We start from the raw sequence: 13,631 nt of genomic DNA, 5'->3' as shown, positions 1-13,631 counted from the left end.
AATTTGGAGAAGTCTGCTTCTGATAGCCCATACAATTGTGCAGTTGCCACATAAATTGACACTTTTGACTTCACAGTTTATGTTGTGTCACCTATGTCACTACTGACTTACCTTTTAAAATTCCCCTACGTTTGAGTTGCTTTTTAGCAGCTTTACTATAATTTTTCAGCAGCTTTTTAGATAACAGGCTTATAATTTGAAATTTTTAAATAACAGAAGGTATGGCATTATTGATATCCCTGCAGGGGAAAATACTAATCTTGGTGAAACAAAAGAAAACCAACCAAGAGATGTTTCTTATCAGGTGATAACAGTGGGCCTTCAAGGGAAGAGACTTCAAGTTGCTTTATTTGAGCGAGAGCTTTTTTGAGTCAATTCAGATGAAAGTGGGGCCTTTTCTGTAAATTGTGGACTTGGCTGGGTCTGCCAATTCAATTCCTCTGACTAGAAATGCTGCAGTGAAGCTACATACCACTGTTCCAAGGGAAGATTAACGCCTATTACTAGCAGGAAACAAAAAGCCAATGGTAAGAAAATAAAGGTGGGATTAATTTCTATCATAACCAGGTCTAACTTCCACTGTGCCTCTGCCACCTGACTTGGGGCTCTTGCCATGACCTTACATGAGTCAACACAGTCACTAGAGAGTTTTAATTTTAGACAAGTTGACATCTGAGTCTCAATTTCAAGTAACCTTCGTATAACCTTCATGTGACATTGTTTCTGGGTATGCAGTAAAACATGGGAAAGACATGCATTTTGGAATTAATGAATGCAATCCTGTGGTCATTACCCTGGCCTGGGGCCCCTCTTCATCACTGCAGCTATCTTTTGTTTCTTTGCTTCAGTATTTTCCTTCAAATCTGTTCCATACATTGTTGCTAGAATAATTTTCCTAACACACAATTTTCATTATGCTTTCCCCCTTTGCTAAAGAAATTACAGTGATTTCTCACCTCTGGTTAAATCTAATTCAGACTACTTCCTCAAACCCAATAAAAGCTAGATCTCCTTTACCTATTGCCTCTATTTGCATTTATTGAACTTTCACTGTGTTAAACTCATGGTAATCAATAAACTGCAGAAGTCTTTGAGATTAAGAGTTTCAGATAAGTGTAAATGGAAATCTTAAAGTGATACATCTCTCTGTATATTCCTGCTTCTTTGTTTAAAAATTATTATAATCTTGAAATAATACAGGGATATAGTCAGATTATAACTATTTACAACTCACTGTCTTTCCTACCCTCTTTCCAGGTATGCTCTGACTTTTGGGGGAAGCCTTCCTTAGCTGGGAATTTTTTTAGGTCAAGTTTATTGAGTTATAATTTGTATACAGAAGATTCACCCTTAATAGTGTACAGTTCTATGTATTTTGAAAATGCATGCAGCTGTGTATCTACCACCACAATAAAAATATAGAACAGTTCCCTCCCCCAAACTCCCCCGTGCTCCTTGTACCTAGACCCCTCCCCTGACCCTTGGCCCCTGGCAACTGTTGCTTCCTTTGTTGTCTCTAGTTTTGCCTTTTTTAGAATTTCACATAAATGAGATCATACAACATGTAGCTGTTTGAGTGTGGCTTCTTTCACTTCACACAATACATTTAGGATGCACCCAGTTGTGTGTACCAACGGTTTATTTTTGTTGCTGTGTAGTATTCCAGTGTATGATTGTATCACAATTTGTTTCTGCATTCACCAGTTGAAGTACATTTGAGTTATTTCCAGTTTTTGGCTATGATGAAAAAAGCTGCTGTAAGTATTTGTGTGCAGGTTTAGTGAATGTAATAGAGTAGCATATGACTAACTTTATGGGTATCTACCAAACTGTATTCCGAAGTGGCTGTACCTTTTTGCATTCCCAGCAGCAAAGTGTAAGACGTTCAGTTTTTCTGTATCCTTATGAGAACTCTCTAGTGAGAGTTTAAAAAACATTTTCAGTTTTAGCTATTCTAACAGGAATTTAGTGTACCTCTTTGTGGTTTTAATCTGTATTTCTCTAATGACTAATTATATTGAGCATCTTTTCATATACTTGTCATCCATGTATCTTTTATTGGTGATGTGTCTCTTAAAATCTTTTACCAATTTTTTTTTTTCATGGAAGTATATTAGTTTACTAGACTGCCGCAACATACCTAAAACTGAGTGGCTTGAATAACAGAAATTTATTTTCTCTCGGTTCTGGAAACTAGAAATCCATGGTCAAGGTGTCAGCATGTTTGATTTCTTCTGAAGCTTCTCCCCTTGGCTTGTGAATGGCTGCCTTCATACAGTCTTTTCTCTGTGTGTACACTACTAGAGACTCTTTGTGTCCAAATTTTCCCTTCTTATAAGGTCAGATTGGAATAGGGTCCACTCTAACAGTCTTATTTTAACTTAATAACCATTTTAAAGGCCCTATCTCCAAATACAGTCACAATCTGAGGTACTGGGGTTAGGACTTTAACAAATGAATTTTGGGGGAACACAATTCAGCCTATAACAGGGAGGTTGTGTTCTTATTATTTGATAATTTCTTATATGTTCTAGATACAAGTCCTTTATCAGATATATGCTTTGCAAATATTTTCTCCAGTCTATGGCTCGCCTTTTCACTTTCTTAACACTGTCTTTTGTAGAGAAAATATTTTAATTTTGATGAAGTCCAGTTTATCAAGTTTTATTTCATGGATTGTGCTTCTGTGTCATACATAAGAAGTCACTGCCTAGCCCAAGGCCACTGAAATTTTCTCGTATATTTTCTTCTAAAAGTTTTACCTAATTGCTTTCATTTGCATTGTTTGAGCTTTAACTGTTAAGACTTTCAGGTCTATGATCCATTTCAAGTTACTTTTGTATATGGTATACATTGGGGTTTTTTTTTTTTTTTTTGGTATATTATGTACAATTCTTCCAGCATCATTTCTTGAAAAGACTATTCTTTCTCCACTGAATTGCCTTTGCACTTTTGAAAAGAATTAAACAGTCATATATGTACAAGGCTTTTTATAGAATCTCTTCTGTTCCATTGGTCTATATGTCTGCTCTTGAGCCAAAATCACATTGTCTTGATTACTGTGGCTTTCTAGTAAGTCTTTTAAAAATTGCTTTGGTCTTTCCATACAAAATTTAAAATCTTCTTGTGGATTTCAATAAAATATTATGCTGGGATTTTGATTGAGATCTATAGATAATTTTGGGAAGAGCTGACATTTTAACAATATTTAGTCTTCTAATCTATTAGCATGGTATACCTGCATTTATTTAGGTCTTCTTTGATTTCTTTTGTTAGTGCCTTTTAGTGTTCAGTATATAGATTTTATATGTATTTTGTAAGTTTTACATAAGTATTTCTTTCTTTTGGTATCATAACATTCTTTACTGCAGGTATTGTTCATTCTTTTGTCATGCATCCCACGTTTATTTAGCTTGTTGAACTGTATTATGGGGAGTACAACACTGAAAGATAATATTCAAGTCTTCAAGGAACTCATAGCTTAGGAGGGGAGAGAAACATGTGAGCAAGTGATTGTAATATAATGTGATAATTGAGTAAACATATACAGCTATAAAAGCAGGACCTGATCAATTCAATTTGGGGAAAGGGTCATGAAGGGTTTTATAGAGGGTGGGTCTTAAGTCACACTTTAAAGAGTGGATAGGACAAGCAGACTAGGGGGAAAACATAATTCTATCATGTAGTGATTAATATATGTGCAAAAGCATAGAGATATGAAACAGAAGGGAACATCTAGGAACTACAGGTAGTTTAATATGACTGCAGTGTAGGCTTTTTGTAAATCAAACCTCCCTCAAAAATGTGTGAGTTCCTTGATGAGTGAAACCATGCAGTGTACCTTTCACACATCTGCCCAGGTGCCTAACAACTAGTAAATGATCAATCATTGAGTTGTTACATGATGATTTTGGAAAGATATTCTAATTATGAGGATATAGCTTTTTCTGTGGCCTTTGACTCAAGAGGGACACAAATGTGCTACTTTGTCTTAACAAAGAGTTTGCAGGAGACAAGAGAGCAATGGTTTCCATCCTTGGTTTATGTATCTGACAGTTGATTATCATGTTATACTTATAGCAAACCTCATTCTCATTGCAGAAAGACCCTGGAACAGTTTCTGGCCCTTACTAGGTAAAATAAATATTTTGACTAACTAATATATCTTCCTCCTCATAGAGACAAAAGCATTCAAAACTAAGGCCAGGATTAATATTGCTTCACCTTCCTTTGGCAGGACGAAGTCTTGGCTACAAAAACTACTCATTTTTCCTTTTCCTTTGGCTCTCTTCTTGTTTTAAACCCCACTTACCTCTTTTTCTTATTATTCACAAGTTCTAGTATGTTGGATAAGGAAACATCATTTGTTTAAAGCAGTCTGTATATCTAGACAAGCTGCAAGTGATCTATCAGATATATAATGTGACTGTGCCTTTAAAAAATCAACTAAACTGTGTATTTACCTGAAAGACTGGAGTGACTTTGAGAAACTGATCTAAAAGTTTCTTAAACATATGTATGTTTCTCAGAGAGTTAGTGCAGCAGCTTCACAAAGTATTAAATTGGTTTGAACTTTAGGGGGGGCTAAAATGCCCTTCATGAGAAATCCTTGAATTTCTATTATTTTATTTTACATATTTTTGAGGGATAATATGATGGAGAGGGAAACTTGAAAATAAGGAGAAAAATCTGGAAATCAGAATGATTTTAGGATATAATGAATAGCACTATATGTCTTCTTTTAGCAACTTATATTCTCATGTATTTTTAAAAATAGAAATAAGCATATTTATTGCTATGTCTTAAAAAAGCACTCCAACTAGTAAGTTAATATAAATTTTATATGGCAGAAGAACAGACGTGGTCCCAAGTTAAATCAAATCACTTATTTTTTGACTGTTATGGCAAAGCATTGTACAGTAGGATGTGAGGACTACAAAAACGCTTGAAACCTATGTTCCCTGTTCTCAACATCCTTTTTATCTATTTGAAAACATGCTGACTAAACATATATTAACAAGTCCATAAGAATAAATGAAAGGAATGCCACTAGTCTATACCATGATTTTTAAATGAGTTGAATAATAAAATTAATTTATATCTCATGTAATTTTTTATGCAGTGACATTAAAGGTTTAAATTAAGTGACCAGGAAATTTTTTTTTTGTTAGTCTTAGTAAGGGTTTTCAGCTCATGAAATGTACAGAAAATTAGCATTGGTCCAGGTACACTTTTCTAACCCTCTACCTTTTTTCCCCCAGCTGCTTTGGACCTGTAGACAGAAGATACAAGCATCTACATCAGAGCAGTGTACTTATACGCTTCCTTATACCAACACAAGTTTTCAACAAAGCAAATGAGAAAGTATAGGAGAAATGGGTTGGTTTAGTTAAGATACCAGTTACTTTTGTGATAGAGATACCCCCTCATTTCAGTGGGGAGCTCATAATAGATATTTTTCCCTGGCTCATCTAACAATCCAATGTGTGTTCATACTTGCTGGGCATCTTTCCTCCACCTGGTGATTCAGGGATCTAGGAATAAATTCCAGCTTATTCCATCTTGTAGCTTCTACATTATCTGCCTCTAACCAGTAGAAGCGGCAAGCAAAGTGATCTGAGCACCACCATCTCAGCCATAACTCTGAGCTATGGAGGGACAGAGTGTGCTATGTAAAATTTGTTCAGTTTCTGTTACTCCTCTCTTTCACTCAGTATATATGGTCATATGTCTATGATGGTGGTACACACATTTAAAAAATTCTTTAATTTAAAAAATTGTATTTCCTACTTTGTTAAGAAAATTGGGTGTTTTATAGCTATAATATTTACTGAGTTTCATAATCTGTGTCAGTTTTACATGTATTTTTGCATATATTAACTTGAGTTCCTGTTTTAACTCATTTGGTTATCAAAATAGTTTAATGAGGTAAGTACAAATATTACTCAATTTTACTGCCCAGAAAGGTTAAGAAACTTAATGTCACATGGTCATGCATGGTACAACCCCAAAAGGCAACCATAGAACTCATGTTTTTAAAGATAGTTCCATAAAATATTAAATAAAAAGATTATTTAGAATGTTTAATAAATGGGAATCAGATAAAAGGGCTGTATGAAATGATGTATGGAGAATATATGACAAAGGATTTTAAAAAGCAGTATTTGTTTTTTTCCTATGTTTGTTTTCTAGCATTGAAGAAAATTGTAGTTGATTTATAATATTGTGTTAGTTTCAAGTGTACAGCATCGCAATTCAATTACACATATATATTCTTTTTCATTATAGGTTATTACAAGATATTAAATATAGTTTCCTGTGCTATACAGTAGGACTTTGTTTATCTGTTTTGTATATAGTAGTTTGTATCTCCTAACCTCAAATTCCTAGTTTAGGAATTTCCCATCCTTCCCCTTTGGTAATCATAAGTTTGTTTTCTATGTCCGTGAGTCTCTTTCTGTTTTGAAAATAAATTCCTTTGTATCATTTTTAAAGATTCTACGTATAAGTGATAGCATATGATATTTGTCTTTGTCTGACTTACTTCACTTAGTATGGTCATCTTTAAGTCCATCCATGTAGCTGCAAATGGCATTATTTTGTTCTTTTTTTATGGCCGAGTAATATTACATTGTATATGCATACCATGTCTTCTTTTCCCAGTCATCTGTCAATGCACATTTAGATTGCTTCCATGTCTTGGCTATTGTAAATAGTGCTGCTATGAATATTGGGGGCATGTCTCTTTTGAATTTGAGTCCCCTCCAGATATGTCCCCAGGAGTGGAATTGCTGAATCATATGGTAACACTATTTTTAGTTTTTTGAGGACTCTGTTTACTGTTTTCCATAGTGGCTGCACCAAATTACATTCCCACTAGCAGTGTAGGAAGGTTCCCTTTCTCCACACCGTCTCCAGCATTTATCATTTGTGGACTTTTTAATCATGGCCATTCTGACTAGTGTGAGGTGATCCCTCATTGTAGTTTTGATTTGCATTTCTCTGATAATTAGCAATAGTGAGCAATTTTTCATGTGCCTATTGGCCATCTGTATGTCTTCTTTGGAGAAGTGTCTATTTAGATCTTCTGCCCATTTTTGGATTGGGTTGTTTGTTTTTTTGTTACTGAGTTGTATGAACTGTATATTCTGGAAATTAAGCCCTTGTTAGTTGCATGATTTTTTCTCCATCCATAGGTTGTCATTTTGTTTATTGTTTCTTTTGCTTTGCAAAAGTTTATAAGTTTAATTAGGTCTCTTTTGTTAATTTTTGTTTTTATTTCTCTTGCCTCAGTAGGCTGACCTAGGAGCGCATTACTATGATTTATGTCAGAGAATATTTTGTCTATGTTCTCTTCTAAGAGATTTATGGTGTCCTGTCTTATGTTTAAGTCTTTAAACCATTTTGAGTTTATTTTTGTGTATGGTGTGAGGGAGTGTTCTAACTTTACTGATTACATGTGACTGTCCAGCTTTCCCAGTACCATTTGCTGAAGAGACTGTGTTTTCTTCACTGTATATTCTTGCCTCCTGTGTTGAAGATTAATTGACCGTAAGTATGTGGGTTTATTTCTGGACTCTATCCTGTTCTATTGATCCACATGTCTGTTTTGGTGTCAGTATTATGCTGTTTTGATTACTGCAGCTTTGCAGTATTATCTGAAATCTGAAAGTGTTATGTCTCCAGCTTTGTTCTTTTTCCTCAGTATTGCTTTGGCAATTCTGGGTCTTCCGTGATTTCATATAAATTTTAGGATTATTTATTCTAGTTCTGTGAAACATGTCATAGGTAATTTGATAGAGATTGCATTAAATCTGTAGATTACTTTGGGTAGTATGACCATTTTCACAATATTAATTCTTCCAACCCAAGAGAATGGAATATCCTTCCATTCTTTAAATCATCTTCAGTTTTCTTAATCAATGTTTTATAGTTCTGAGCATATAAGTCTTTCCCCTCCTTGGTCAGGTTTATTCCTAAGTATTTTATTTTTTGATGTGATTTTAAAAGGGATTACTTTTTAACTTTCCTTTTCTGATATTTCATTGTTAGTGTAAAGAAATGCAGCAGATTTCTGTATGTTAATCTTAAAAAGCAATATTTGATTGATATGAAAGTCTAATAGAAAACAAAATCTTAAAGTAGGGACAATTGTAAGGGACTAAGCTCATCTAAACTTAACAGGGCTGATATCATAATATCTCACGTATAGTATGGTTGTTGGGCATGGGAAAAATATGGGAGATTCTATCAATGTTTTGTTTACCAAGATAGTAATGCATAGTCATAAACTTAACTAGGCATGGTCAGGCTGCAGACTTTTAACAATTAAGGTAGTATTCCCTCTGAAATTGGTGTTGTTATGAGATTTGACTCCAGTTCAACATTTTAATTTTTGTTCAGTATGTCTTGATTTCCAATCTGCTCCCTCATCATTCTACATTTAAATGTAGGGAGCACCCAATCATTATCTTTTATTGTGGACTTTCACTATGACATGACTAAGATCACTTAAAGTGCTTCTAAAGTCAGATCTTTAAATTACACTAGAAACCAGTAGGAAAGTGATAGGAATCTGGGAAAATAAGAAACTATTTGTGATACTTCAGAAACAATTTTATGTGTATACATCGGCTACTGACATACAATATTTAGATTTTCAAATACTGGTTTACATCTCCAAGTTTGTGATATTTCTCTACCCTCATTTCCCCTTAAGCTAATTTTGTCCCTCTTAAGAGATAGATAAACTCATATTTTACTCTTGCCATCTTCTTTGACTTTGTTCACACATGAATGTGCTGCTAAATTTGAAATTCCTTCTAGTGAGAAAAATACATCCTAGTTTTTGGCTTTGCATATCCGATTATCCTAAAAGCAATGATGACACCAAAACGCTTCCAGAATGGAACAATTATAATTAAGTAGTTAAAGGAGGAAAGAATTGGTTATACTATTGTATTTATACTTCACCATTATATTTGATTAGTTGACTGAGTATGTAAAACTATTGCTGGGTTAATCACTCCAAAAAACTTTTGTTGTGTTGTTTCTAACTCTATTTTATTATTATGTGGCACAACTTTGAGCATATTTAGATTGCTTACATTTTAAAAAGGAATCTGGGCATACTTCCTCTAAGAGATACCATTAATAAGGCATCACATGTAATTAGAAAAAACAGCATTGCACAGATGAGAAGAGAAAATGTGTTTTGGCAGAAACAAATTGTGATGCATATTAGTATGTCTTTAGTATGTCGTTTGATAATTGAGTGAAATTAACTTCAGAAAGAGTCTTGATTCTTCTTTGGAAGCATATACAAAATTTTAGATGCAAACTAAAATAAGAATGTGAAAAGTAACCTGACAGGTAGACAACAAACCTGAAGAAGTTCTATAGAGATAAAATCATACAGGTGAAAATAATATCCAAATTGACACAAAAATATGACTTTGGGAAGAGAGAAATTGTTCTCAGTTGACAGGGTAAATGGCAGTCTTTTGATGTAGGGAAAAATAACTAAATACTTTATATTCATTTGGTTATTATTAATTTCTGTGTATGTGCAGTAGAGAGGCTGTTTTCACCTTCTCCAAATAAAAAGAACATTTCATAGTCTCCTATGTGTCTTATATTCCTGTGTTGTTTATTTTCCTGATAGGCAGTAGTTTTCTCCCCAGGATGCTGAGTTGACCTCTATGTGAGTTATAACCAAAGCTGGAATAAGGGCATACAAAAGTATCAAGGATAATTGTTTTATGGTAAATCTTTCCCTGAACGCTATGAAGTCTTTCTGAAATGTGCTATTTACTTAAAACCTCTATTATTTACTTATTTGTTTGTTTTGGATTTTTACATTTTAACAACAGGGTTCAAAAATTGATGTATAAGCTAAGTAGAGTGTGGTCTTAGTCAGTTATGTTTTTGGAAAGAAACTTTACTAGGAAAACTAATTGTAATCTCATTCTTTCTCCCTCCTTTACTTTTCTTTTCCCATCTGTAATCCAGAATACAAACTGTTTTTTTGTTTTTTGGGGTTTTTTTGTATTTTTTAAATTGAGTTATAGTCAGTTTACAATGTTATATCACATACAACCTGTTAAATACTGTTAAATACAACTTTGAAACCATCATTCTATTGTATGAAGAGTATTATAGCTGGCACTCATGTTGAGTAATTAATAGTGAAAAGTGGTTGTTTTTAGGCTGGAGAATAAGAATAATATAGTGATTTAAAAAATAAAATTCTGTGTAAAAATGTTTACTTTCTAAATAGAATGCAACCTTTTAAAAATATCAAAAGTTACTGTTTATAATGATACCACATACATAAGGCATTATTATTTAAAATGATGTAAAATGTCACTGAATCTTTCTAGCTTGAAACTAAATACTTCCAGGGCATCTGACAGAAGCAATGCTAACTCTCAACTACCCACCTATGGTTAGGAGAGACAGCAGAAGCACAGGCAGTTGCATTCACAAAACATTAAGTCCTTTAAAGCCTTTGTTACAGCTTCCTCATCAAACATTGAAACATCCCCTTGATGTTTCTAAGAAGGAACAATCCTGAATGATCTGTACTTTAAAAAACTTTTCTTACCTACTCTTTTGATAGGAGTTATGAAAATGGTTTTGTAGAGGGTTCTAGGTAAAAGGGAAACACAAGTCCAGGGTTTTACACATCCTGAATAGTCACTCCCTGGAGTTCTCTCCTGGGGACACAGTGTCTTTCCTTTTCTTCATTGGATCATTTCAAGCCCTTTTCTGTTAAAAGAATCTCAAATTGCTGAAAGGCACTTACTACAAAGAGGACTGCATAGATGTCTTCTTGTCTTTTAGCCTTAATGAATGGTATAATCAGTGTGTGTACAAAGTACCCTGAAAGGTTGGCTGGACAGTCCAGAGAGGTCTGAGATTCAGCCCTACTTTCAAGAACAGTCCGTCTTGTCTCCTGCTCCAATAAACATTAGCAGCAGCAGCAGCAGCAACAGCAGCAGCAACAGCAGCACAAATTGCACTAGTAAAGTGTGTGACAAGGGCTGTAGGAGTGACACGAACGGTAACTTTCATTTTCAGAGTCACAGGAGGAATAATTACTGGGGACTAGAGAGATCAAGGAACTTTTTATTTGAGAGTTAACTTTTTTTGTTCTCTGGACCTAGAACAGCATGAGGAATTTAAATTCGTGAAGAAGATGGGGCAGGAAAGTCTGCTTTAGTGTGGAAAAGATGTGGATGTGAACAAAGAAACATTCAAATGCAAGAATGAGTACATCAATTTATGGGGTGGTTTCTATAGAAGATAAGTGAGATATAAAATTGGAAAATCAGATTATAGAGTGTTTTAAATGACAAAATAGAGCTTCATCTTATTATAGGTAATGGAAAGCAGTGGAAGGATTTTGAGAGAGAAAGTGGCATATGCAACATAGTGTTTTAGAAAGAGGCATCTGATGGTGATGTGGAAGGTGAACTGAAGTAGAGCGGATTAGAGGAAACTTGTTTCAGAGAAAGTCCTATGGAATCACAGAAGTGAAAGTGAGGAGCATGTGTAAGGGGTAGAAGGATGCAGAGAGAGGATGAGACTGGGGAATGCTTCATGTTGGAGATAGTTTCGCAACTGGGCTGAGTCAAAGTATGAGTAACAAAATTTGAGTCATTTTCAAGATTTACATCCCACATGTACTGTTTATTTGTAGTTTTGAAAAGCGTTATTAGAGAGATTTATTGCTTCAAAAGCTTATATTAGAAAAAATTACAACACCAGCAATTAGTGGTATATTGCTATGAACCCTTAAGACATTAAAATTTGAGAGGTTATTATAAACAGACTTATGAGAATGAATATAAATATTTAGATGACATGAACAAATTTTTAGAAATGTGATTCCCTTGAAACTTGAAACACTACTCCCTACTATAGACCACAACACACACACACACACACACACACACACACACACACACACAAGCTACTTGTACATTTATATATAAACCAGGGATTGGCAGTTCATAGCCTCTGTACCAAATCTAGACTGTTGCTTGTTTTTGTTGACAAATTTTTTTGGGAACATAGCCATATTCATTTTTAAATGTATTGTCTATGGCTGCTTTGTGTTTCAGTGCAGAGTTCAGTATTTACTAGAAAGACTGTATAGCCCACAAAAGTCTAACCTATTTATTCTCTTGTCTTTTACAAAGTTTACTAACCCTTGGTCTGGTATTTGGTAACTACAGATAACGGCAACGAAGTAACCTCATTTCTGGTTGCACATGCTGGTTTGTAGCAACAAGTTCCAGGAAAAACACATCTTTTATGTACTGAATTAAACTGAACACACATCTTGAAATAAAAGTGCATTGCTCTCTTCTTTAGAGGACATGACTGTAATCATGGATTCCTTTTGTCTTACCCTTACATCATTTAAGTTCAGCTAGAAAGATGATGTCCTGTTTGACTTAATAACCTAAAATGAGTTTGTGTGGTCAGTTTTTCTTAGCTGGCTTCCAGGAGTAGGGTCTAGACTTCAAGCAAATACAATCAAGGATAAATTTTGGTTTCTTTTGCCAAGCAAATTGAGTCAATGCTCCTAATTAGCTGAAGCATTATGATAGTGATAAAAACAAAAAGTTAAGTTTAATTGAGCAATAATGGTAATTGAATGCTAGTTTTGATTGCATTACTTATGTAATGTAATCCTCACAAAAATTTTATGATCTAAGTAGTTTTAAAATTATCTTCTTTTGATAGGAAAGTAAACTGTGTGTGATATTGTATAACACACCCTAGGCCAACAGCAGGATTTGGGGAGTTAGGATTTGAACAGATATGGTTAAAATCTATTAATCTGTTCATCTCTCCTTCTGAGGGCACCAACCCTTCCCTCCACCCATTGCTTTAGAACTGCTTTCTCGAAGCTATATTTTTGCTCTATGAGCTTCATCCTAGCCACAGTGGATTTTTCTCAGGGTTGCATACCAGACACCAGACCCCAGACCCAAGCTGAGCCAAACAAAGTCCTGCTCTGAGAGTTTGTATGAGATTAAAATTTCTGCTTCATTCTAGCTTCTCTTGAAGACAAGTATGCAAATTGTGGTGGCATTCTACTTCCATTCTGGTTCAGTGATGTGCCTTAAGTAATGTGAGAAAATATTTATGAATTCAGATCACTTGTGAGTGTGTTTAACATAAGCAAACATTTGGCAGTGTGTGTTAGTTAATCAAGGATATTAATTATATGAATGTTGAACAATAACACTGATTTATAGCACTTCTTGCTGAAAAAGTAGAGCTGGAGACAGCATCTGTTAGTCAGGGTTAAGTGCAGGAAATAGCAACCATTCTAGGTGTTTTCAGTAGTAATCAAGGAAACAAAGAGAAGTAGGTGGTTACAACACCTGCTGGAATGACTGGGGCAGTTGAAGTCAGAGGTGCTGTGCTGCTTCTGAAACTGAGATCCAGAGCTGAGATCCAGAGGTCATGAAGCTGCTACCACTGTTATGTTACAACAGCTTCCTTTCACACCCACAAAATTGGCAACTAGAAATAGTGAGGCACCTAGATGCTGCAAACATGACTGCCAACTTTCCTTGCCGGTACCAACATAGTGAGAAGAAGATGGCCTC

General features: G+C 34.7%; 1 protein-coding gene across 6 annotated transcripts in view; it reads left to right on the top strand.

Annotated features, from left to right (window-relative positions):
• The window catches only part of CTNNA3 (catenin alpha 3), a 1,348,033-nt gene that overhangs the window by 155,324 nt on the left and 1,179,078 nt on the right, over positions 1–13,631 (top strand). The gene's annotated exons all lie outside the window — the stretch shown is intronic.

This window comes from Camelus ferus, chromosome 11 (assembly GCF_009834535.1).
Source record: "Camelus ferus isolate YT-003-E chromosome 11, BCGSAC_Cfer_1.0, whole genome shotgun sequence".
In the NCBI taxonomy this organism is placed as follows: Eukaryota; Metazoa; Chordata; class Mammalia; order Artiodactyla; family Camelidae; genus Camelus; species Camelus ferus.
The sequence above is the reverse complement of the archived record's forward strand: the minus strand, read 5'-3'. Positions and strand labels throughout refer to the sequence as shown.